The sequence below is a fragment of the Podarcis melisellensis genome, assembly GCF_964234715.1.
Source record: "Podarcis melisellensis genome assembly, chromosome: 1".
Classification (NCBI taxonomy): Eukaryota; Metazoa; Chordata; class Lepidosauria; order Squamata; family Lacertidae; genus Podarcis; species Podarcis melisellensis.
Window position 1 is genome coordinate 103,464,191 of NC_138528.1, and position 25,098 is coordinate 103,489,288.

Consider the following 25,098-nt stretch of genomic DNA (forward strand, 5'->3'; position numbering starts at 1 on the left):
ATCATCCCAAGCTAGCAGAACCAGTGTTCAGGAATGATGGTAATCGTAGCCCCAAAACGGCTGGAGTTTTGAAAACCCTGCTCTAGAGCAATTTCCAAAGGGGGTTGTATAAAGAATAGTAAGTTAAAAGAATGAATAAATATATTTATAAGAAGAGGCAAGCAAAACTTCTCAATCTGGAAGAGGCTGGGTCTTTTCAAGCCATCAGTATACTGATTATATTCCAGTCCACACTTCTGGATGACCATATCCAGCTGTTTCATGCAGATGTTAAAAAGCATGACGGACAAGACTGAACCTTAGGACATCCTATAGGCCAAAAACTACAGATTGGAACAGAAGTCTCCTAGAACTATCATCAGTGATCAACTCTCCAGGAAAGACAAGAGAAGAAAGACAAGTGTCTCAGTTCCATCCCAGCAAAGTGACCCAGAAAGAAGCATATTGTACCATGATTGATTTGTGTGCTTCAGTGTGATAATCTTACTGCAATTTCTATTTTAAAGAAAATTATGCTGGTGTTGGTAGATTGCCTCCAGAAAATTACTGCAATTGAATAAAATGATCCTCAGTTATCTGATTGATGTGTTAACTTTATCATCAGTCGTCATCATCATCCTGAAACTACGAGATAATGTTCATGTGCACTTAGGGGTGCTCTTTAAAATAACAGTGATTTAGTTGGAAATGAGTACTAGCACTGCTGAATGTTCAATAGATCATGTCAGGTGTAGTAGGACAGTGTTTGATTTGTACGAAGCATCAGTAACCACTGTTTTAATATAAGCATCAGATTTCTCAATATGGATATAAAACATTGAGTGTGGTGGGGTTTTCCTCATAAAATCTGTCATTTTGCTACGTGTAAATTGGTACCATTCCCTCTAATGCCATAGTTGGTTGGATATGTAAGGTAGCAATTTTTATATTCCCGGGAGATTCTTTCGGTATGCAGAAGTATATTACTTTGTAAATTTAAAAAGGAAATAAATCACTTAAAATGCGAAAAAGTGCCTAATAGGACCTGTGAGCTTCCAGGATCTACAGAATGTTGACAGCAGCTGAGCCACAGAGAATGTTGAAGGTGTCTAGGGAGTGGGAAGTCAGGGAAATGGGCCTCCTCAAGCTCATAGAAAGCATTGCAGTGGTGGGGATAAGAGTCAGCAGGAAGCAAACTGTGAGGTTAAAAATGTCTTTTCCCTGCTCTATTCAGGAATGTAGGAAAGGAAGAAGTACACCTTATCCCCCTTTCCAGAAATCTCTTTCCACGTGCCCTGCAATGATAGCTCTTTGAGCTCTTAATGCAGGATTGCAAATATGATCTGACAGGCATTACTGAAACCTTGTGGGATGAGACTCATGTTTGGAAGGTAGGAATTGTGGGGTATAACCTATTCAGAGGAATAGACTAAGTGGGAAGGGAGGAAGAGTAGCATGATATTTAGAGGATGTGAAGACATGTGACGAGATCTATGGGCCTGGAGCATGGAAGGCAGATTGAAAATATATGGGTAAAAATTGCAAGAGAGGGAAACAACAGTGACCTTACTATGGAGGGTTGCTATAGACCTCCAAGCATGACTGAAGACTTAGATGGTGGCTTCCTAGAGCAGGTTACCAAAAAAGGAGAGATATAGTAATCATGGGATACTTTCAACTATCTCGATATCTGTTGGAACTCAAACTCTGCCAGGAATGTAAGGGTCAACAAATCCCTCCATTGCCTTGCAGGCCATGGAGACTGGTAAGGTAAGAAGAGCCATGCTGGATCACACCAAAGGCCAACCAGATGGCCTCTAAGACCAAAGGACTCTCCCCACCTAGGATTCTCAGTAACGGGTATTCAGAAGCACACTGCTTGTGCCAGCCGAGCCAGAATATGCAGGACTGAGCAAAAGTCAATTGTTCTAGCCTGGTTGGAGTGAAGAAATGCCTGAAAAGGGTTGGACATGGGTAGGTAAACTAAGGCCTGGGGGTCATATCCAGCCCAATCGCCTTCTAAATCTGGTACACAGACGGTCCGGGAATCAGCATGTTTTTACAATGATTAGAATGTGTCCTTTTATTTAAAATGCATCTCTGGGTTATTTGTGGGGCCTGCCTGGTGTTTTTACATGAGTAGAATGTGTCCTTTTATTTAAAATGCATCTCAGGGTTATTTGCGGGGCATAGGAATTCATTCATTTTCTTCTTCTTCTTCAAAATATAGTCCGGCCCCCCACAAGGTCTGAGGGACAGTAGACCAGCCCCCTGCTGAAAAGGTTTGCTGACCCCTGTTCCAGACTCCTGACACTTCAAAAAGAAGTGATCATTTTAGTTACTTTACTGTCTTTTAGTTATTTTGGCATTCTCCGTGCTGCCTCTTTCACCAAGGAGAGTCCAGAAGGCTAGCAAACAATAATAACGGTATAAACTGTTTTACTTGTGTTTATAATTGCTTGATTATACTGTTGTAACCCACCGTGGGGCCTAACAGCAAAGGGTGGATAAGAATAAATAAACGGAAAGGGTTGCATCTGCTTTAATTATTTATAACAGATGCAAACCGCAAAGTCCCACAGTATGCATTCTAGTTAATAAATTAGCAGCTTCCAGAATCCAAACCGTTTTAACAAGTTCCAGTAGCACAAGCAACAGAACTGAGCCAGCGTTATTCCATATCTGATGACTAGTATGCATCAGGTAAGCTCCCTAAAGCAGATGCCCTAATGAACTATGGGAGGAGGCTTGGTATCCAAGAAGCCAGGAGCCAGGGTGTTTACCAGGGAATTACATGGATCCCCATGAACACCCCCAAGTGATCAAAAGGTGCTGGGAAGGCTATCACAAACATGAATGGGAACAATAGGAAGGAAACTGCTGATCAGCAGAGCCAATAGACTCCCCCCCTCTTCCCTACAAAGTACACACAGTGATGATGGTGATAATGAGGATGATTGGGTGGTATCCAGTAAAGTCCACCTAGTGAAATGAGAGAGGCAGAAAACATTTGGGTGATTTCTTCCTCCCCACGGTAGTGTCCTGCACCAGCTCTATAGTTTCACTAGGGGCTGCGCAGCATATTTCGGTGGGCAAAGAAGGAAGGGCCTTCCAAAAATTGCCTCCCTTTCCTGTTCCACTGATGGATTCCTTCCATTAGCTAACAAGTGTCATTGGACAATGATGATGATTAATACAGGCTAATATGTCAACTTCATGTTCCAGCTTACTTTGTTTTCTTAAAGCTCTGTATTCTCTTATTTGCTATGTAGCAACTTTTATTTATCTGACATGGTAGGAGACACCCATCACATTCCAATCGTATCATTCTGGAACTGAAGTGCAATGCATTCTGTAACACAATATCAGTGTGTGTGTGTGTTTGGTGTTGAAGTGCAGATGATGAAGAACAGCTGGTTTCTGTCTACGTCTGGCAATGCAATGTGAGAATCCCGAAGACTCGACTGACAGCAAGATGTCCACACTATGTCTCCTGCTGCAGCTCTCTCAAAGATATGGATGCCAAAGCTTAATTGAAGATTGAAGTTCAGTACCAGCAAAAGGTCTAATCTTCACTCCTGAAGTAACCTCTGGCAGCCAAACTTTGTTGTGAGTTGCAGTGAAGACATTGTCCGGACATCTTGCTGCCAATCAATTCATCAAGATTTTCACATTGCATTGCCAGAGCCTTCACTCCATTAGAAAACCTCTGCTGCAGGAATTTGTTTCAAAATGGGAGGTTTTCAAAGAATATTTGAAAAATAAATATAGTAGTTTTAAATTCTGTTGCAGCATTCAAGGAACTTCAGTAATAGTTAGTTGCAAGGTAGATATAAGAAATTAGATTTATTGAGAATAAGTTTAATTATGATAAAAGTGTGTACTGGCAATAAGTAATATGAATTTGAAATATGGAATAGATGGGAGGTTGGGTCTTTAGTGTTAAGACCAATAGATGTTTTATTGTTTGCTAAGAAAATTATGTGTCTATGGTTATTTTTGTAATTTGTGTGTAATTTGGAATTTGTTTTTTTTTCTTGTTGTATAAATAAAAAACTATTTAAAAAACCCCTCTGCTGCAAACACTGCAACACATTCAGCGGTGTTTGATAAACGCAGAGTAGGGACAGGGAACAAAAGCAGGATCTAGACACATCAAAGAAGCGTTTCAGTTTTAAAAAATTATAAATTTAAACAGGGAAAACAGTAGCGAAAAATGGGGCTCCATGTCGCCATCTGGTGGCAACATGTTATATTGCACATACAATGCATATAAATCACTTTTCCTTTATCAGTCTAGCATAGTCCAAAATTAATTAGCCGAGAATTAAATCCATAAATAATGTCCCCATTGCAGCTCACTCAAGGGATTGGATGCCAATGATTAACTGGCAATAGAAAGTCAGCACCAGTAAGTCATTAGCAAATCAAGTTTGGCCAGAAAATCAACTGGCCAAAACCCAGCTGGGTCCATTTTTTCAGTAGTGGAGTTGTGGACCAGCAGTATAACTTACTGAAAAATGCTACTGCTCTTCATTCAAGACAGCAGTGTTCCGGGTTTCTCCACCTCTCCATTAACATTCACAGGATTTTGAAAACTTCCCCCCATTGCTATTCAGAGGTATAACTATGATCAGGAAAAAAGTTGTGCTTTTTTACCTTCTCTAGAAGCAGTTTAGAATTTAAATATGTCCATGGTCTTCATCCTTCACCACAAGTATGAAATGACAGATAGTGGATATTTTATACACAGCCTTGGGGAGACCCAAGTATGAAATGTTACTCAGCCATGAAGTTCAACTGAGCAACTTAGGTTGTGGATTTATCTCTCTAGCTCTCAGCCTAACTTATGGCCCCTGCCAGACAGAGAGAGAGAGAAAGGGAGAGGGATGCCAGGCCAAAATGCACATTGCTCTGAGTTCCACAGAGAAAGCAGAAAGTAGAAATGTGATATGTTGAAAACAATCTGAATTAGTCCCAAAATATCCATGGAAATGGATTGTGGGGAGAGTATTGTGGCACTGAAGTCCTGCCTGCAGGTTTCCCTTAGGCATCTGGTTGGCCACTGCAAGAGCAGGAATGGATGCTGGACCAGATAAGACTTTGGCCTGATCCACGAATGCTCTCCTTAGGTTCTTAAACAAACAGGATAATGGGCATGGTGGCCAACCATTAGAACATATAGGAACAATATTTTCCAGAGCACAAAACTGAAGAAGTTGAAGACTTGTTTTCATTAAAACAAGTTGAGTAAATGAAAGGGGCCTTTCATCTTAAATTGTTCAGACTAATAAGCCGTGACTAATCGTTTAAGTAGAATGGAAAATATTGCCTCTACGTAACCCATCCAAATGGAAAAGAGCATCAGTGAACTGAAATGTAAAAAAAGGTATATAAATTTGAACATAGGAGGAAATTTCATTCAAGTAATGCAGGCATTTAAAAATAACAGAATTAGCAATGCACAGGGTGATTGCCATCTCCTTTCTTTTATTCCAGGTCACTGAAAATAAGCCTCGTTGAACAATAAGTCAAAACTGAAACTTTTACTTGGAAAGAAAAAGATAAAGCTTGTTAATTATTAGCTTGTTAATAATAGGCTTCCTTTTTACCCACCAATTTTTCCCCAGTCAAGCTTAAGGACATGAGGAGGTGGTCAGTTTCTTCCAAAATGTGAAATAATTTGTCAGAAGACAAATATAGGGTGAATGAGCATACAGAGAGGGGAATGGGATCAGGCTGGCAGCCCCTGCTCCAGGCTGGGCATGCTCAGTGAGTGTATGGTCCCTGGGTGCATTCATGCATTGTTTAAGGGGAACATCTTTCAGTAGGAAGGCCAGATGCCCTCGTGAGCCTTCATGCCTCACGGAGCTCCATGCCCACAGTGGCTGTAGCCAGAGTCAAAAGCAGGTGGAGAAACAGATGTAACTCTAACCTTGAACAAGAGCTTTTGCGTAAGTTGAAGTAACTATTTGGAGTCAAGTTGGAGTGAAGAGATACTCAATTGAGCAGGGGCGCCGACTTGACCCCCACATACATTGGGGGTGCATCACCTGCTGTATCATGTGACATGTCATGTGACACATCCTAACCCTCCCCTCGTGTGTTGGGCCCACGATGCCAGTGCTCTTGTGCTGGGTGCAGAATGGGGAGCTGGGCTCAACGCTTGGTCTCCTTCTGCCAGTGCAATATCAGGTGGAAAGGAGCCACAGAATTTGAGGGGCAGCCCTCTCCTTGAAAACTGGGGATGTGTGAAGACCCCTCAGCCCCCACTACTCAGTGCGCCTGCAGTTGAGAGATAAACTGTTACTTCCTCCAGCAATTCTTTTCTTCAGTGTTTCTCTCTGGGACCGCTAAACCATTAGACGTGGGTGCTGAAGCTTTGGGCATGCCCCTCCCGATGGAGGTGCAACACAGCAGCACCCAGTCTCTCAGACAAAATGGGTGGCATGAGTCTAGAACGTCATCTTGGATTTATCTCCGCTATTGCTTCAATGTCTGAAACTATAAAAGTGAGGTGGCACTTAAAGCATGGGGCATAAGCATTATTTGACATATTAAGGGCACACTGTCTTTTCATTGTACTTGAAATGGGATGAATGATGGCAAAGCTATTGGATGGATGGGTAGAGCCACCACACGCCACCTTCCTCCACCCCTGCAAATTGAACAGGAGTCCTAGAAGTTCTAAGTAACTTTAGATGGCTACACCCACCCAGCCTGCAGACTGAATTAGAACAGGGCTCAGCCATAAGGGACATCACCTTCCTCCATGCTTGCAAATTTAGCATAAATCCTAGTGGAGTCATACCTCAGAATTCGAACGGAGTCCGTTCGACTTCCAGAACGTTTGGAAAACAAGGGGCAGCTTCCGATTGGCTGCAGGAAGCTCCTACAACCAATCGGAAGCCGCAGAACCCACACCAGACCTCCGGGTTCCAAAGAACATTCGTAAACCGGAACACTCACTTCTGGGTTTGCAGCGTTCAGCAGCCAAAACGTTCGACTCCCAAGGCATTCGACTTCCGAGGTGCGACTATAGTTCTTTTAAGTACCTTTAGATGGCTACACACACATACACACACACACACACACACACACACACACACACACACACCATTAGACCTTAAACACCTCAGCCTTCAGATTGACTTAGGGCAGGATTCAACCATGAGAGACATTCTAGAAGATCAAGCAAGCAAGGCAATCATTGGGTGGGTGGGTGGGTGGGTGGTTCTTCTGGGTCAATTCCCATGTACACAAAGGGATGCTGTTTGAGTAATAAATAAATAAATAAATAAATAAATCCTTCATCAGCATCCAGATTTTTTCATGTCAGAGCTCTTACAATTCCAGAAACCTTTTGGGGGTGGGGGGGGGTGGGGGGAGCGAAGGCAATCTAATTTCCTCCTGCTCATCAACAGGTAATTAATTATAGGTGAGGTGACAGCAATCACATGACGTTCATGGGGACCACTCCTTGGAAATAGCAGTATACAAGCAAGGATCAGACTTTTTATATAACACACAAACATGCTTACCAGCTTTCTGTAAAGCATAAGGGTCTCTGTCTCTCACACCCAAGGATTTCTTACATGAACTGCACCATGAACATTTTGCATTGTGATATTTTTCTTTGATATGCATTGCTAATGGTGTTCTAGCATATGCAAGGAAAGGCTCCACTTGCATTCTGGCCAAGTTATAGTATTACCTCCCCAAGACGTATGTATATTTGAAAAAAGTCACTAGTGGATTTGCAGTTATAAAAAAAATGGCTTATTTTTAATTTTGCTCCTTGTCACACTTTTTCCCATTATTGCCGCTTCTGATTCTGTAAACCAACTACCCACTCAACACCTGTCATTTGAATAACTAGTAGGGTGCTCCAAAAGATTTAGTCATGGCATTTGGAAAACATTAGACATCACAACCAGCTATTACAAAAAATAATTCTTTTTTTCGTTATTATGGCCTTTGAAGGGCACACGCTCAGTTACGATTATCCTAAATTTAGCTCTGTTGGCCTTTTGAATAATTTTCAATCCCCAGAGTTGGCTAGGCACAATGATGTATTTTTGCAGTACAGGGCAGCACAGGGCACAGCACATAAACTGAAAGCTTGACGTGACCCTCCTGGAGTTCCTTTGTACTGCCCAAGTGATCTTGTTGGGATTTCAAGAATCCCAGATTCTACTTTTAAAGTGAATTCCTAATGCTTAGGGTTGCATGTTTGGCTCTGCAACTGTCATTTGCTCTAAGCACATTGCTCCAACCTACAAGCAAACCCAATGAAGAGGTTTGCATAAGTGTGTTTGTGTGTAGATTGAGAAAGAAAGGAAGAAGACTCCCTGTCAGTTCTGTGTTAAGCAGTGCTGCCACCCTGTGCTTGAGGGATGATTAAAGAGGCAAATCTAGAGTTCGTACGCAATATGTGCGACTCTATAGTTCTGTGATGGAGGGTACTTTTTAACTGTAAACAGACGTTATCTATAAAACAACAAAAACGAGCAACCATATCCTGATATTTCTTGGGGTTTTAATTTACATGCACATAGTCTCTCAGAATTTCAGTTAGTGATAGGGTAATCTCTCCTCTTCACTCAATTTGTCACTGGGTTGCCGATTGTGCGTGTGCTTGTGAATAATTTTTTAAAAAAATATATTCTTTTTCAGTTCTGTGTTACCTTCTGTTTTGCTTTCTTTCTTTCTTTTTTTGCGCATGGGATAAGGAGAAAGAGGCGGCAGTAACAGCAGTGTCACCCCCGTCAGATGGGTACCACTTTCCCTCCTCTGTGCAGTCTGGTTTTGGAGGCTCTGACATTCTATCATTGAAGCTGAAACCAAATATCATGACACACAGCTTAGTAAAAAAACAACAACTGCTGGGTTAGAGGACAATCATACACACACACACACACAGTTCAGATGATTACATTTTAGTCTGCTTGGGTGAGTAAACTGAGAGAGTTGTTGTCCAAAGCAGTTGTGTTAGGAAGCATTGAAACTGAAGTAAGTTCTCAGTTTCATCACAGATCAAAAGAGGGGTTCTAAGGATGCCCCTGAAAGAAAATATAATTTTGACTTATGACATTCATTTTTTAAGGTTTATGAATCATATTTTTATGTGAAGATATATGCAGTTTAAGGGATGAGGGTGGCGCTGTGGGTTAAACCACAGAGCCTAGGGCTTGCCGATCAGAAGGTCTGCAGTTCAAAACCCCACGACGGGGTGAGCTCCCGTTGCTCGGTCCCTGCTCCTGCCAACCTAGCAGTTCAAAAGCACATCAAAGTGCAAGTAGATAAATAGGTACCATTCTGGTGGGAAGGTAAACGGCATTTCTGTGTGCTGCTCTGGTTCGCCAGAAGTGGCTTAGTCATGCTGGCCACATGACCTGGAAGCTATACGCCAGCTCCCTCGGCCAATAAAGCGAGATGAGCGCCGCAACCCCAGAGTCGTCCACGACTGGACCTAATGGTCAGGGGTCCCTTTACCCTTTATATACAGTCTATTAACTTGGTTGATGTCTTGTTAGAGCATATAATTTTGTAATGAAGTAATTTTATGTATATTTATTTATATATATATATATATATATATATATATATATATATATATATATGCAGGTTTTGGTGTCCTCGGGTGTCTTCCCGTGTAAAAGTTGGGGTGTCTAGGCGACGTTTCGACGAGGTCTCACTCGTCATCTTCAGGCTGGTGCTTTCGGCTTCTTGTTACTGGAACAGAGCAGGATCTCAGAGTTTGAGTTCCTATAAATACTGTTGAGGGGGTGTGGTGTATAGCCTCCAATGTTCTGGGCAGAGAGGAAGTTCCCAGGCTAGTGTGCCTTTTCTTCTTTTGTTCCTTAATTACTTGAGGGATATCCTGAGTGATTTCTTGAGTGATATCCTGAGTACCACTTAGGTGGGTCATTAGGTGTGGATTAGTTGCTAAAGTCTTTGTGTCTTGACCTCTTGAACTTTGTGAAGAGTTTTTCTGAGAAGATGGCTGTACTGCACTTAGTTGTGCTCTGGCTTGGCTTCGTGTATAGGGGCGAGCTGTGGTTTTGTGGCTAGTGTCAGCCAGATCTGTGTAGGGATTGCAGGGGGGTGCAGCATCCGGATAGAATTTTCATCAGGACTACAGCATGCTGATGGGTGGGTGAGAGAGGTTTATCACTTCCTTATTCAGCCGCATCCGGATGCTGCACCCCCCTGCAATCCCTACACAGATCTGGCTGACACTAGCCACAAAACCACAGCTCGCCCCTATACACGAAGCCAAGCCAGAGCACAACTAAGTGCAGTACAGCCATCTTCTCAGAAAAACTCTTCACAAAGTTCAAGAGGTCAAGACACAAAGACTTTAGCAACTAATCCACACCTAATGACCCACCTAAGTGGTACTCAGGATATCACTCAAGAAATCACTCAGGATATCCCTCAAGTAATTAAGGAACAAAAGAAGAAAAGGCACACTAGCCTGGGAACTTCCTCTCTGCCCAGAACATTGGAGGCTATACACCACACCCCCTCAACAGTATTTATAGGAACTCAAACTCTGAGATCCTGCTCTGTTCCAGTAACAAGAAGCCGAAAGCACCAGCCTGAAGATGACGAGTGAGACCTCGTCGAAACGTCGCCTAGACACCCCAACTTTTACACGGGAAGACACCCGAGGACACCAAAACCTGCATATATATATATATATATATATATATATATATATATATATATATAGTATACATATTTGTCAAAATTGTTATTTTTGCAGTTGTCTTTTTCCATGATGGGCCTGGCATTGCTCTCATCCATCTCACTTGATACTGATGTGAGTTTTTGTTTTTTGTTTTTTACCCTAGTGCTAATTGCTGATGGAAGGTGCTTTTTAAAAATCTGGATTGCGGCTGAATAAGGAAGTGATAAACCTCTCTCACCCACCCATCAGCATGCTGTAGTCCTGATGAAAATTCTACCCTTCCCTGTGCCTGCTGCATTATTATTATTTTTTTAAAAAGAAACAAACAGATGTGGTTGCTTGCTAATCACATTAGCAATTAAAGTAATGTCTGGTTTGGCCATGAGGAATATCCTCCATGCAGGTGCAAAATAGGCACATTAGCTCATAATACCCTCCATTTAAATTGCAAGCAGAATACCATTTTCAGGGCAAAGGAGCTCATCTCGGAAATATATTTACAAACAGGGAGCTGGGCAAATCTGCATTGAAAGCCGGGTATCAAAATCCAACACTGTCATCACTCGTTTCCACAAGAAGCCGAACATTCCAATTTTTTCAAGTAGACTTACTTTTGACTTACATAACACATCCTCTTGTTAGCTCAGTTTGTTAGAGCATGGTGCTGATAACACCAAGGTTGCAGGCTCAGTCCCCATACAGGACAGCTGCACATTCCTGTGTTGCAGAGGGTTGGACTAGATGATACTCAAGATCCCTTCCAACTCTACAGTTCTATTATTCATGGAGTGGTGTGAACATACCCTCCAGCCTCCAACATTTCTTTGATGAAAATAGGGACGTCCCATTCCATAATGATATATTTTACTATTTATACCCCACACATCTTGCTGGGTTGTCCCAGCCACTCTGGGCAGCTTCCATCATACAGTGGTACCTCAGGTTAAGAACTTAATTCGTTCCGGAGGTCTGTTCTGAACCTGAACCTGTTCTTAACCTGAGGTACCACTTTAGCTAATGGGGTCTCCCGCTGTCGCCTCGCGATTTCTGTTCTCATCCTGAAGCACAGTTCTAAACCGAGGTACTACTTCTGGGTTAGCAGAGTCTGAACCTGAAGCGTCTGTAACCTGAAGTGCCTGTAACCCGAGGTACCACTGTATATAAAAACATAACAGAACATTTTTTTAACAAAACAAAACAAAACCTACCCTATAAAGAATTGCCTTCAGACGACTCAGGGGTCCAACATATCTCCAATAAAAATGGGGACGCCCTAAGGGAAAGCAAGACATTCTGGGATCAAATCAGAAACCAGGAGGGCTTCTCTAAATCAGGGACATCCCTGGGAAAGAAGGGACACTTGGAGGGTCTGATGTAAGGCCTATGCAATTAACCTTCTCCTTTATCTTTGCTGGGGTGGAAATATGACATGATCTATCTTTCTACATATGGGCATAGAATTCTGTTTCCATGGGAGGCCTTTTCTCTCTCCTTCCCTATAAGCCCTTGGGCCACGAAAACATGCATGGTGCAGCTCTCCAGCTATATTTATTACCCTCTACTGGAGGACCAGGTGCACTTCTTCTATGCAGCAGGCAGCCCGGGGATCCACTGTGGCAGTTTTGTATGTTCCCCAGGCTCATGGCTGGAAAGATGGATAATTTCCAATGTACAGTATTTTTTAAAATGAGCTTCTCACATATGCACATTTTATTAAGACGTGGTCCCACTGACCATGCTCTGCCAATTTGTCGTTTCTGTTCTTCCTTTATTCACTCTCTAAGGGAAAATAGACAGTTGCATTTGGCATCCAGGAAGTTCTCTTAGCTTTGAGCAAGAAAATACAATTGTTCAAGTAGTTGCCCAGGAAAACACAAATGGCCACGCATATCATGGGAGGTCAGGTAGCTTCAGCATTAACATTTCCAAAAGCACAAAATGAGAATTTCAAGTTGTATACTTGTGTGCGCACATGAGATATATATATATATATATATATTTCACACACGTCTGTACACATACTAGAGTGGATCGTAAATTATATATATGATTCAAGGTATGGGTTACAGAAGTACGGATAAAGAGATGCATCTTGTTCTGTGCAAGTGAGTGAAGATGAAAATTCCTGATACAAGCAATTATTTGCTGTTGCTATAGAAACTACCTTATATATATATATATATATATATATATATATATATATATATATATATAAAGGACAATGTTTTACGTGCTGCTATTACTAAGTACATGGCAGAAGTTTGCGTTTTTATGTTTACATTTGCATTTCCTTTCATTATGTTTGTGTGCGCGACAGAATTTTGCGATTTTAGTTTGTGAAGATGCATATCTTATACCTGTTGCTGTTATAGTTTGGTAGTGGGTGCTGAATCTCTATTCCATATGTTATATTTAAGTGCCTTGATTCCCAGATGGCTTCAAAGGACTAAATGGTGGGATAAACAGAATTTTAAAATCAAGAAGAGGCTTGAATTTGAATGAATTTTAACATTTTAATTTAAAAATTAAAGCGACTACTGTTAGAACCTAGTAACAGTAAATGATTGCCTGTGCTCATGAAACAGCTGCCATAGATCAAACACTGTATAGAGACCAACTTCATATTGCTTAGCACCACTGGCTCCAATGCAGTCATATGCAATGGTGGCATTTTGATTGTACAGGTATGAGCTGCTGAGTGATGAGATCTCAAGTGATCAGCATGGATGTGTGAACCAAACTTTGGAGCAGCTTACTTGCATGATAAAGAACATTGTGATATTTAGGGGAGATCCTGTTTGCCCAATGCCAACTGCAAGCCTTTGCTAATGTTTGGGGGCCTAAAAGATTTCTCCCCTTCCCCATCAAACCCTCATCTAAAAATGCAGAACCTTCTGGGTTTTGTTGTTGTGTGTGAACACGGTTGCCCAGCCTTGGGTGCCTGAATGCAGCCAACTCTTTCAGAATTCCTGAGAAGTATTCTTATTGTACTGATGAATTAGCATTTTAGGAATTTTGTACTGTGCGCTGTTTTCTAATTTGGCTTTTACATTATTTTACCAGTTTGTGTTTGCCAATGTTGGCTCGTTTGGGAGGAAGGGCAGGATAGAAATGTAATAATAAACAAAAAATAATTGGTTGTTAAGTCACTGTGAGACACTTTTTTTGTAAATCACAACTAACAAATGCAATGAAATTATAAATAGGAGTAACTGTAATAGCACACCCACCAATTGTCCCGATTTGACTGGGACATCACTGATTGACAGAAGCCACTCTGGCTTCTCATGTCAATTTGTGATGTCCCGCTTCCTCCGCTGCTGCCTCTGCATACCCTCCAACATCTTTTAACCTAAATTTGGGGCACCCCTACTCCACCATGTCACTGCCCTCCAGCTCAGGCCTGCCATTGCCACTGCCACACACACACGCCCCAACCTCGCCCTCACTAGCTCAGGCCACTTTGGCTCACAATCACCACCATTGCCACCCACCCACCCACAGCCTTAACTTTGCTGACTGGGCTCTCTCTTTACCTCCATCACGACCGCAACAAGGCCACCGTCGCCATGACAACTGTCCTAAGTTGTAGTAGTTGTAATATAGAACTGTGTGCCTTTGGGTAGTCTCTCCCTCTGTCTCTTTTGTAAACAGGAAAACTAACCAACGTTCTGAATTCGAGATGTGTATTTCTTGCTAATTCGCAAGCTGATGGCACCGCACTAGTCTGGTTGTTGATACTCCTTGCATCTTTTTGAAGCCTGGAAAATGGGGGTTCTGAAATGCTTGGGGAGACCACCCTCCTCAGACAGTTTCTATTCAACTCATGGAAGGCGATGAAAACATTGGTCGGGTGGGTCCGGCCTGCTCATCTGTGCTGCCACCCTGTTGTTTGTTTACTTCAGAGGAACACCTTAAAAGTGCTAATATATAGCCAGTAGCGAGGCAAACAGCTGTTCTGCCCCAAGAATTAGAATAATCTGAAGTCCCTCTCTGTGGAACTTTGAGGCTCAAAGACCCCAATCACTTAACTTTCATCCTTTGCCTTAAACGACTGACTAAGCTTTCATGCAAGATTTTCACCAGCAGAAAAAGCAAGCGTTCAGCACACTCTCATAATTCTGTCATGATTTAAACATCCACAAGCTTCTGGATCAAAATCTTTCCTCTCTTTCATTAAGGGAAGGAAATCACACGTCCTTGTAAAGCTGAGCCGCTGCCGGGCATATTCGTTTGCTTTTACATTTATCGTTGAGATCAAAATATCAGAGAAGCTGGTTGTTGCAAGTGTCGTAGGATCCATTTATCGGTATCCTGTATGTAGCTCCAATTATAGGCATGAGTCATAAAGAACAAGAAGGAAGAAGGAAAAAGGAAAGAGACTTGAAGTATTGGCATGGTTCCGGTTGCATGTCTGAGAACAGGTCAGGCAGTCATTATTTACCACAAAGTCTGCCCACATATATCCTCCATTCTTTTTTCCAATAGGGGTGGCTTGGATATTCCCCCCTTTCCTTTTTTCGGTTTAGTTTCTGTAACTTAAGGAAACATTACAAAACTAAGGCACAGGCTGCAACAGGAAGATTCTACATTTATGTGTACTAAATAATCACAAAATATCTAATTCTGGGTAGTATGTAGCTAAACAGTTAAGCTATCACAATGAATTTTAGCTGCACAATGTAACTTTCCCACCCGTCTCCTCTCCCTGCATATCCCCTACATACCCCCTAAATCTGCTCTGAGGTTTTAGCCAGCCATTAGCCAATTGTGACTGAGTGAGATTATCCACTCACCTGTGGGCTCTGGAGAAGTAGAGGTGGGGAGAGGGGCGGAATCAGCCATTTTCCCACGTGGTTGTAGGAAGGGACAGAAAGAGATGTCTGGCACCTTCTTCCTAGCTCACAGGGAAAGGCAAGCCCACCCCCACAGTATTTAAGAGGGCATCCTTGTGTAGGTTGCACGGTTGGAGGTCAGCACAGGATTCACCACCCAACCAGACTTGTGGGCCTGCATGGAGGGCAATGGGCAGCAAGGCACGAGGACCTTGCTATGGTTATATTTGATCACCATATTCAGGGCTAGCGAGGATTTTTTTTTCGTTCAGATAACTTGGCTGGTCTGCAGGTTTTCACCTCACATCAACTGTCATAACTTTGGCATATAAGATATTGGCTTATATCCTTAACTGTGTAAAAAAGGAGAAAAAGGTAAAGGACCCCTGGACAGTTAAGCCCAGTCAAAGGCGACTATGCGGTTATGGGACTCATCTCTGCTTTGAGGCTGAGGGAGCCGGCCTTTATCCACAGACAGCTTTTTGGGTCATGTGGCCAGCATGACTAAACTGCTTCTGGCTCAACGGAACACCGTGACAGAAGCCAGAGTGTACGGAAACACCGTTTACCTTCCCGCTGCAGCATTACCTATTTATCTACTTGCACTGGTATGCTTTCAAACTGCTAGGTTGGCAGTTGTTATTTTGTTGTTACTGAAGACAAATGAGGCTGAGAACATAGTTCAAGACCACAAGATTAAAAATATAATTATTAGAAGCATTACAGGCCTTCTAAATGTCTAATTCTATATAATAGCCTGTTTTCAAGGCCCCTGTTGGTGAAATGAAAAGCTTTTATTGAAGTCTATCCATATGTATAAAATCAATGTTGTGATGCAACTGCTTGTTAGTCTGTCTGTCTCAACCACTGTAGAGTTTCTTTTCCTTTAGAAGTATCTCCACATCCCACATTCTGCTCATAGCCAGTTCTTATAAACAATAATTAAAAGGAGGATGGCATGCTGTTTCTTAAGAGGGTTGGTTTTTTTTTAATACATTAAAAAATCAATGCCTATTAAAGGCTTCTCAGGAGCTCTTAATGAATCTAAGGTCAGAAATCGATTCCTCAAAAGAGCATTTAATAAACTCATTTAACAATAATTCCGAGTGTCTCTGTAGTGGTTTGGAACTTCACATCATTTTGCAAATATTAAATGCCTACGCCAGATATAATTTAACAGGCCTACTGGGAAATATTAAGTGTTTCATAAGAGTACAGAGATAGGAACACAAATGTAAATCAATAGGCATTTCAGAATGCTCTGCATGTGGTTATGGTGGTTCTATAAATTACCGTGGACACGATCCAGTCAAAGTGAAATGCTTTGAAGTACCAATTATTTCCAAGGTACAGAAGTGCCACCCACTCCTATACATGTTTGCTTGTGAGTAAGAGCCGAACTGCACATGATGTTAAATGTACCTTTGGATCTAACATACAGGGTGCTGTTGTTTTTCATCTTTGCAATAAAAAAATATTACATCGGCTATGGGGTTGATGATTACTGGGATCATACCAAGTAAGAATGAATTTAACCCTTCCCTCTCTTGCTGCTAGGGCTGTGCACTGCAATCTTCTGAGGCCCAAATCCTGAGCCAAATCAGGCCTATTCAGAGGGATCTGAGCCTTGTTTCAAGGCAGGCTGAGAAAGCTCAGAAACACTACCGGTTGGGTTGGGTGGCAACTTCACTTATGTGGAGGGAAGACATTCGCGAAGAAGCTCCAATGTGCAGGATCAAATCCTCCATTACCAGTGCATCCCCTCTTGACTGTGTGGCTGTCCCCAACATTTTCTAACAGGATGGAAAGTTTTAGGAAGTGTTTCAGGGTCTGGAGTACAATAACATTCATGAATTTGGCAATGAAAGATGGCTTCTGGGGTAGTTCTCACAGACAACAGACTGCCTGTGTCTGGACTGGTCATGGTAGACTACAGATGGGGATCACTTGCTTTGATGCTCTTCCATACCCAAAACAACCCCTTGCATGTAGAATGCTAGAAGTCAAAGAGAAAGGTTTCAGCCTAGCCTTTTCCCGGACATGCTTGTGCTCTATTTATAGGAATGCACCCCACCCCATGAGAAGTAAAAAAAGGACTGGACTGGACAGTTAAGTCCAGTCAAAGGTAATTGTGGGGTGCGGCGCTCATCTCGTTTCAGGCTGAGGGAGCTGATGTTTGTCTGCAGACAGCTTTCCAGATCTTGTGGCCAGCATGACTAAACCCTTTCTGGCACAACAGGACACTGTGACGAGTGCCAGAGTGCACAGGAACTACTTCTGTCAGGTTAGCACCAACTCACAAGCTGGAATGGTAGAATCTAGGTACAAATTTACCCATTTATCTACTGTTTGTGAGCACCAGTCATCCGTTAGAAGCGATAATCTTAGTCCACTGAGGCTCCCAGCGGACTCTACAATATTGCTTTGTGTTTATCGGCACAACATGGAAATCGGAATTGGAATATTATAAAAGAAACTGAATTTCTGAAAGAGGAAAAATACAGACATGACAACATAATTGGAGCAAACTAAAAAATAAAATGGAATGAGGAAAAATAAAGGAAGGTTCAGTGCAGGCAAACAAAACATGAAGAACAGCATTTCTGTAAGTGTATAAATTTTAAAAGCAAGGTTAAAAATAATAAAGAAGGGTACTTATCTTAATTGCCTTGGTAGGGAAGGAAAACAATTACACTTAAAATGGAGGGGAAAGAGAAATTACACCAAGGTTCCAGCCAAGGTTTTCAATGAAAAGATTAAGTTAAATTGTTATTTATTTAGAATGGAAATTAATACTGACAGAGGCTGGTGGTGAATGGAACGAAGGGAAAGTAAAAAGATTAGAACAACAGAAAGAATATAATTAATATTTGCATTCTCATAGAAAGATAAAGAAAGGATAAAAAAGGGTTGGAAATGCAAAAGGCACTGATGAAACCAGGAAATGAAGGCTGCAATCCTAAATTCCCTTGACTTGGAAACAGTAATCCCATTGAGTTCAATGGTACTTACTTCTAAGTAAACATGCATAGAATTGCTCTATCTTTTGCACAAGCAGGTTGCCATCATGTTGCATAGGGAAAGGGGAGCACTGCTGTTTGTGAAATCCAAGGTCAAAGCTTCCTTGGGTTTACAGAATTAGTTGCCTGTTCCTTTGAATCCAGGCCATTGAATGCCAACCTTGGCATCACTCAGGTGTGGCAGCATGAATGTCATTTAAACCAAATAAGTCTTATTTGACACACACACACACACACACACACCCCAAACACAGAGACAAAAGATATGGCAGTATTAGTGTTATGTACTGAAGTTCTCACCCTGGGCCAGCAGGGGGATACTGTAGATAGTTTTCACTCAGGTCCCCATATGCAAATAAGGGATTGAAAGTGACATTCAGTGATTGGATAGTTACAGAAAATGGTTACTGTTGCGTTCTAGTGGAGCTCTATATAAGCAAGCTGGCTGAACCCTTCAGTTCAGTTCAGTTCAGTTCAGTTCTGTTCTGGCCTGTGAATAAACAAGAGCTGTTTGAAGAATCGCTGTGTCGTCTGATATGTTCACCCACAACTTAACAATCAGCTGTCTCAAAACCCATTCACACAAAAGGAAGATGGATGTGATATCTGTGTCTGTATAATAATTTCCTTACCCTAATTATTGCTCTTATATGAAAACCTGGATGGACTCACCACAGGTGAGATATATAGACATGGCAAGAAATGTGGGAGGATAATGTAAGCATTTCTGGATTATACTTTTTAAATTCCTTTGGATTTCCTATGGAGTTTTGCACTATTCTCAGATTTCTTTGACTGGGATTCAGTCACACTGCAACCAATTCTGATAACGCAATTATAGTCTTGCACAACAAACCTGCTTCCCTCAAAATCCGGACTTTTGCAATAAGGAAAGCTACGGGAAAATGTGCTGGAAATAATAGTGGGATGCTTGATGCAGTGCTATATAACCTCTCAGGTGAGAAATCAGAGGGAACGTGCAGTAAATAGCCAATACAGTATCATCCAAGCTCCCCACTAGTTTTTGCACAGAAATCAAAGCCAGGGCTCAACAAAAACATCCTTCGGCAAGTAGCATACAGTGGTACCTCGGGTTACATATGCTTCAGGTTACATAGGCTTCAGGTTACAGACTCCACTAACCCAGAAATAGTACCTTGGGTTAAGAATTTTGCTTCAGGATGAGAACAGAAATCATGCTCCGGCTGCGCAGCGGCAGCAGGAGGCCCCATTAGCTAAAGTGGTGCTTCAGGTTAAGAACAGTTTCAGGTTAAGAACGGACCTCCAGAACGAATTAAGTATGTAACCAGAGGTACCACTGTAGTATCATATAATCTACAGAGTGCTTCAGACTCTTGGCGCCAACTGTGCCTCGTCTCTTGTCCAAGCGCAAAGAGTGGTGGTGAAACTGTCAAGCTTTCTCCCTCCTCTGAATGGAGTCAGAAAGGTCCCTTCATTATTGAGATGAAACCGGCAAGCCCTTGGTCAGTTTCCCCTTTTGCTCTTTCAGCCTTTGCAGGAGGGAACTGGATACCTTGCAATTTATCTCATAAACTAATTGTGTGCAAGGCTGCAAAGAGAAAGGCTGAAAACAACAAGCTTCCCCTCTTTCACACACACACACACACACACACACACACACACACACCTGTATAGTAATTTGGAGAAGTCCTTGCACAACAGAGGTAAAACTAACAGCAGATGTGAATCCGCAGTTCCACCTCTACCCTGAAGGAGTTTCTCCAGATATTTTGTAGAGGGTGATCCAGGGAAGTCTGTCAGTTTCATTGCTGGTTTTGGCAGCCATTGCATTTCGAATGCATCTATTTTTATAAGTAGTAGAAGCATACACAGGTGTTTTCACACCCAGCTGCCAATAGTTAATTTTCCTGACGGAAATTAAACTGTATAGGAAGAGAAATGAAGGTCTGGGCTACTTGCCTGCACTATTGAAACGACAATATCCCTGTCAGTGATCAAATCTGGTGGGTTATTGTGCCAACCCTACATTAGACCAATGCTGGTAGATTTCTATGTCTGTGCACTGTGTTTTTTCATGCCAGCTGTTCTCTATGGATATAGTGATGGGGAGATGTGTACAGCATGAAATATATTCAGATCTGTGTCATAACATTTCACTGGGTATATCGAAGAGAGCCAAAAGTTGGCAACAGCAAGAAGGCAAGATTTCACAGTGGCTATTACATCCGTGTTCCCACTGTGTTTATCTCTCACCTTGCAAATGATGCACATGCATCTGAAAAGATAGAGGTGATGAGGTTGTTGTTTTTTATGACCAGAAACGGGGAATGAAAGCCGTCTGGCCAACTACGAGCAGATTTTTTAACATCTGTTCTTTGGGTCTATCAGTGAAATGGAAATTTGAGGAGCCTGGGTCTGTCTCAGTTCTCATTTTGAAGCAAGGGGTTTACTTAAGAGCGCATGGCACTTGTGCCAGTGTATAGTTAAGTAAAATTATACACTGCAGAACCGGTAATAAGGGAAGAGCTTAAGGTAGCATGTTGGGACGCGGGTGGTGCTGTGGGTTAAACCACAGAGCCTAGGACTTGCCGATCAGAAGGTCAGTGGTTCGAATCCCCGCGACGGAGTGAGCTCCTGTTGCTCAGTCCCTGCTCCTGCCAACCTAGCAGTTTGAAAGCACATCAAAGTGCAAGTAGATAAATAGGCACCGCTCCCGTGGGAAGGTAAACGGCATTTCCGTGCACTGCTCTGGTTCGCCAGAAGCGGCTTAGTCATTCTGGCCACATGACCTGGAAGTTGTACACCGGCTCCCTCGGCCAATAAAGCAAGATGAGCGCCGCAACCCCAGAGTCGGCCATGACTGGACCTAATGGTCAGGGGTCCCTTTACCTTTAAGGTAGCATGCATGAAGTTTTGGCTGGGCACAGTTGGCTAGAAACTGGCCAGTGTATCTTGCCATCACAAGTTTCAGCTTTGGACAAATAACTCCATAGACAAGGACATTGCTCATTTAGACAAAATGACTGACTATCAAATATACCCAGAAATAAGGGCTGTGCATTGGATAAATACTGCTATGCACTCTCCATTTCCTGAGTGGTGCTATAAGCCTTCATGAGATCAGAAAGCACTAGAGACTTGTGTTATCTCTGTAATATACCACAAAATACATAAGCTGTGTACAGCCAGCCTCTCTCCAAAAAATGTGGAGATGAAATTTTGTCAAAGTTGTTTTTTAGCCCGTTGTCTCCATTGGAGATGCTTGGCGAATTAGAAAACAAAAACTGTGGTGCACAAGCTTTATCATCACGATACATTTTGCACTTAATCCCCCTCCCCCATTCTACTACTGATTTGCTTAAAAAATATAGAATGTGAACAAATTACAGCTGATAAACTGTAAAAATATTCCTCCTCTTTCTCTTGGGCTATCAACAAAACTGTTGTATTATCTTTTGAGAATGTTCAACAATAACTAGAATTTTTTTCTTCCCTTGGGGTTGAGGAAATATCCACCTTCATTACTGAGCATGAATAATAATATTTCAATCAAGAACAGAAGGATAGATATAGAGAACCATCTTAAAACCAATTAAGATTTCGTTTCTCCTGCCATTACAGCTATCTTTTTTAAAAACAAAACAAAAAAACCCACTCACTTAATGAAATAAATGGCACGTAGTAATTTCTAAAACACTTCCATAAGGCATAAGCTTATCCAACCATAGGCTTAGCATATTACAAAATATGGAATAATCCAAACAGACCTATAAACTGAGGTACAGTATGTCACTCTCTCCACAGCCTGCATTCTGTCTTAGGCTGTTTACCTGGAGAGCTTCATTGGCATCCTCCTTCCACAAAGTTTTGGAGCAAAGAAAACAAAGGCAACTCCCTTCAAAATGGCAATTTGCAATTCCGTAGCTATGTAGCTATGTCGTGTGATCTAAGGTTAAAACACTCACATGTTAGCTGCTAGAGAACAACAATCAGTTAATTATCAACTAGTTAAAGCTCCAGAGAGCTCTTTTTGGTTTGTTTGTTTTTTAGCTTCATTGGCATAGGCATCTCCCCATTCTTTCACCAACACACAGGCGTTCCCATTTCAGTGTGAACTAAAGCAATTAGGGACGCGGGTGGCGCTGTGGGTTAAACCACAGAGCCTAGGAATTGCCAATCAGAAGGTCGGCGGTTCAAATCCCCATGACAGGGTGAGCTCCCGTTGCTCAGTCCCTACTCCTGCCAACATAGCAGTTTGAAAGCACATCAAAGTGCAAGTAGATGAATAGGTACCGCTCTGGCGGGAAGGTAAATGGCATTTCCGTGCACTGCTCTGGTTCAGAAGCGGCTTAGTCATGCTGGACACATGACCCAGAAGCTATACACTGGCTCCCTCGGCCAATAAAGCGAGATGAGCGCCGCAACCCCAGAGTTGGTCACGACTGGACCTAAAGGTCAGGGGTCCCTTTACTTTTACTTTAAAGCAATTACACTTAATGGAAGCATGGATCTTCACTGGGTCAGTAAGAATATAGTGGTCATAGAACTCATGTGAATAGTGTCTCATTTTGCTTTAATACCAGTTGCTATACCTCTAATATGATGAAAGAGATCCATTAGCTTAAACAGCCCCATTGTGTATGTGGGTCGCTTTGACAAACACGCAACACGCAACAGGAAAAAAATAAAGTGGTATGTATACACATAGCAAGCATGCAGCCTGCCCTTACATGTAAGAATCCAGATTCCCTTGGCATGCATAAGTTGTTCTTGTAGATGTAAGAGGATTTTCTGTTCTGTATCTTTTGTATCTTTTGCCTGTAATGCAGCCATCAATGTACTGAAGATGCTTTCAGCCAAGACTTGATACTGTAGTTCAAGGAGTTACAGACTGCCCTTAACTGCCATCGAAAGCATCCAGTTATGACTTCTGTTTATGTGGAACTTTCCGATAGGATTTTCAAGAGTATATTTGTTGGTATGTTCTCCAGCTAGATTGTTTTTGCTAAACTTAAAGCTTTAATTAATGTGAATCCTTCTGGAGTTGGCCACACATGTACCAATTACTGCTAGTCCCCAAGTCCTAGGCAATGACTGAATGTTATGAAACCAAGAGATTGCTTTGCCGAATAAGCCTAGATAATTGTTCTTTCAGGCATATGGTTGTATGATACAAAGGATGCCATAGACAACCATCTTCTCTACCTCACACATCCTACATTAATAACTCAGTGCGTGTGCTCACACACACACACACACGCTTCTGCCAATTATTTTTTCCACTGAGTGTGTCCCAAGATATACTGGAAGCAACAAGTGCATGGGCATATTAGTACGCCACTGCTTTGTTATTTCCTGTAAAGTTCATATTTCATCCACTTTTCCTTTCAGTGTCTGAATAAACAGAGCAGTGCCTCCTTTATTTATAATGGCAATCTTCAGAATCTATGAGAAAACCATTCATTTCAAGAGACAAGCCGGTGCACTGCAACATAGCTCAGCTGGTTAGAGCATGATGCTGATAATGCCAAGATGGCAGCTTCGACAGCTGCATATTCCTGCTTTGCAGGGGGTTCGACTAGATGATCCTTGGGTTCACTTCCAATTCTACACTTCTATGATTCTATGAACATAAGTAGACATACTTGCAAGGAGACACACCAGTTTTCTGTGTTATAAACACACAGTACCAGGGGAACATCAGGAAAAAGCGGGGTGAGACACCTCCCTGACATTTTCTGATATGGAAGTATAGAAATGTTTCTTTTGACAAATAAAATATTGTACCTTAATTTTAAAGGGGTGCAAGGGGAATGCCAGGAGCATCTATCATGTGGGAATCTTTCAGGGGACTAGATTCTCCCCGTGAGGTTTCCAGTTGCTAGTCCTTATCAGTGTTTGGACAGTTCGCTTTTTTAAATAATTAGTTCCATTCCAGTTCATTTTACAATTAATTCATGGCATTTCCCCTTCCCCAGCTACTAGAATTTTAGAATGCGTTCTGCTAAAATACATAATATACTTTAGAAGACTAAGAAACATCAAAACATGCACAGTGTAATATAAACAAATGTTTTCTTTTAATTTTCCCAACAATTGTGGCCTTGAAGCCATAATAAAATGAAGATTTCAGTGCAATGCAACCATGTGAATTAAAAATAAAATTGAATTGGGGGGGGAAATGCACAAAGTTTCACTGAAAAAGAGCTACTCATTTCACATTCAGTTCACTAGGAAGTTATAGGAGCTACTTTCAAGTTCAGAGATTTGTGAATTAATTTAGTGAATTAGTCCATCTGAAATAACTAGTCCCTTAATTAATGTGATCGTGGGTCAGAAACTATTCAACTTTGCCAAAACAAAGTATGGAAATTGCTTGCTGTGTAGATGTACATTGTTTTGGTGTATTCTTCTTTTTTAAAAAAGCTAATAAACAACAACAACACAGCTTATGTTTATACTGGATGTTTTTCTAAGAACCTAAGAAGAGCTCTGCTGGCTAAAATCAAAAGCTGTCTCTCATCCAGGATCCTGCTCTCAAAATGACCAACCAGATGCCTATGGAAAGCCCAGAAGCAGGATGTGA

At 41.8% G+C, this 25,098-nt stretch overlaps 2 long non-coding RNA genes across 2 annotated transcripts in view; both read left to right on the top strand.

The window, feature by feature from the left end:
- Positions 1–25,098, top strand: part of LOC309380467 — a 144,608-nt gene that overhangs the window by 57,915 nt on the left and 61,595 nt on the right. The window lies entirely within an intron of this gene.
- Positions 6,943–11,060, top strand: LOC309380436. The gene is made up of 2 exons (XR_014172934.1): positions 6,943–7,009; positions 10,839–11,060. It is a non-coding gene; the product is annotated as an uncharacterized lncRNA (long non-coding RNA).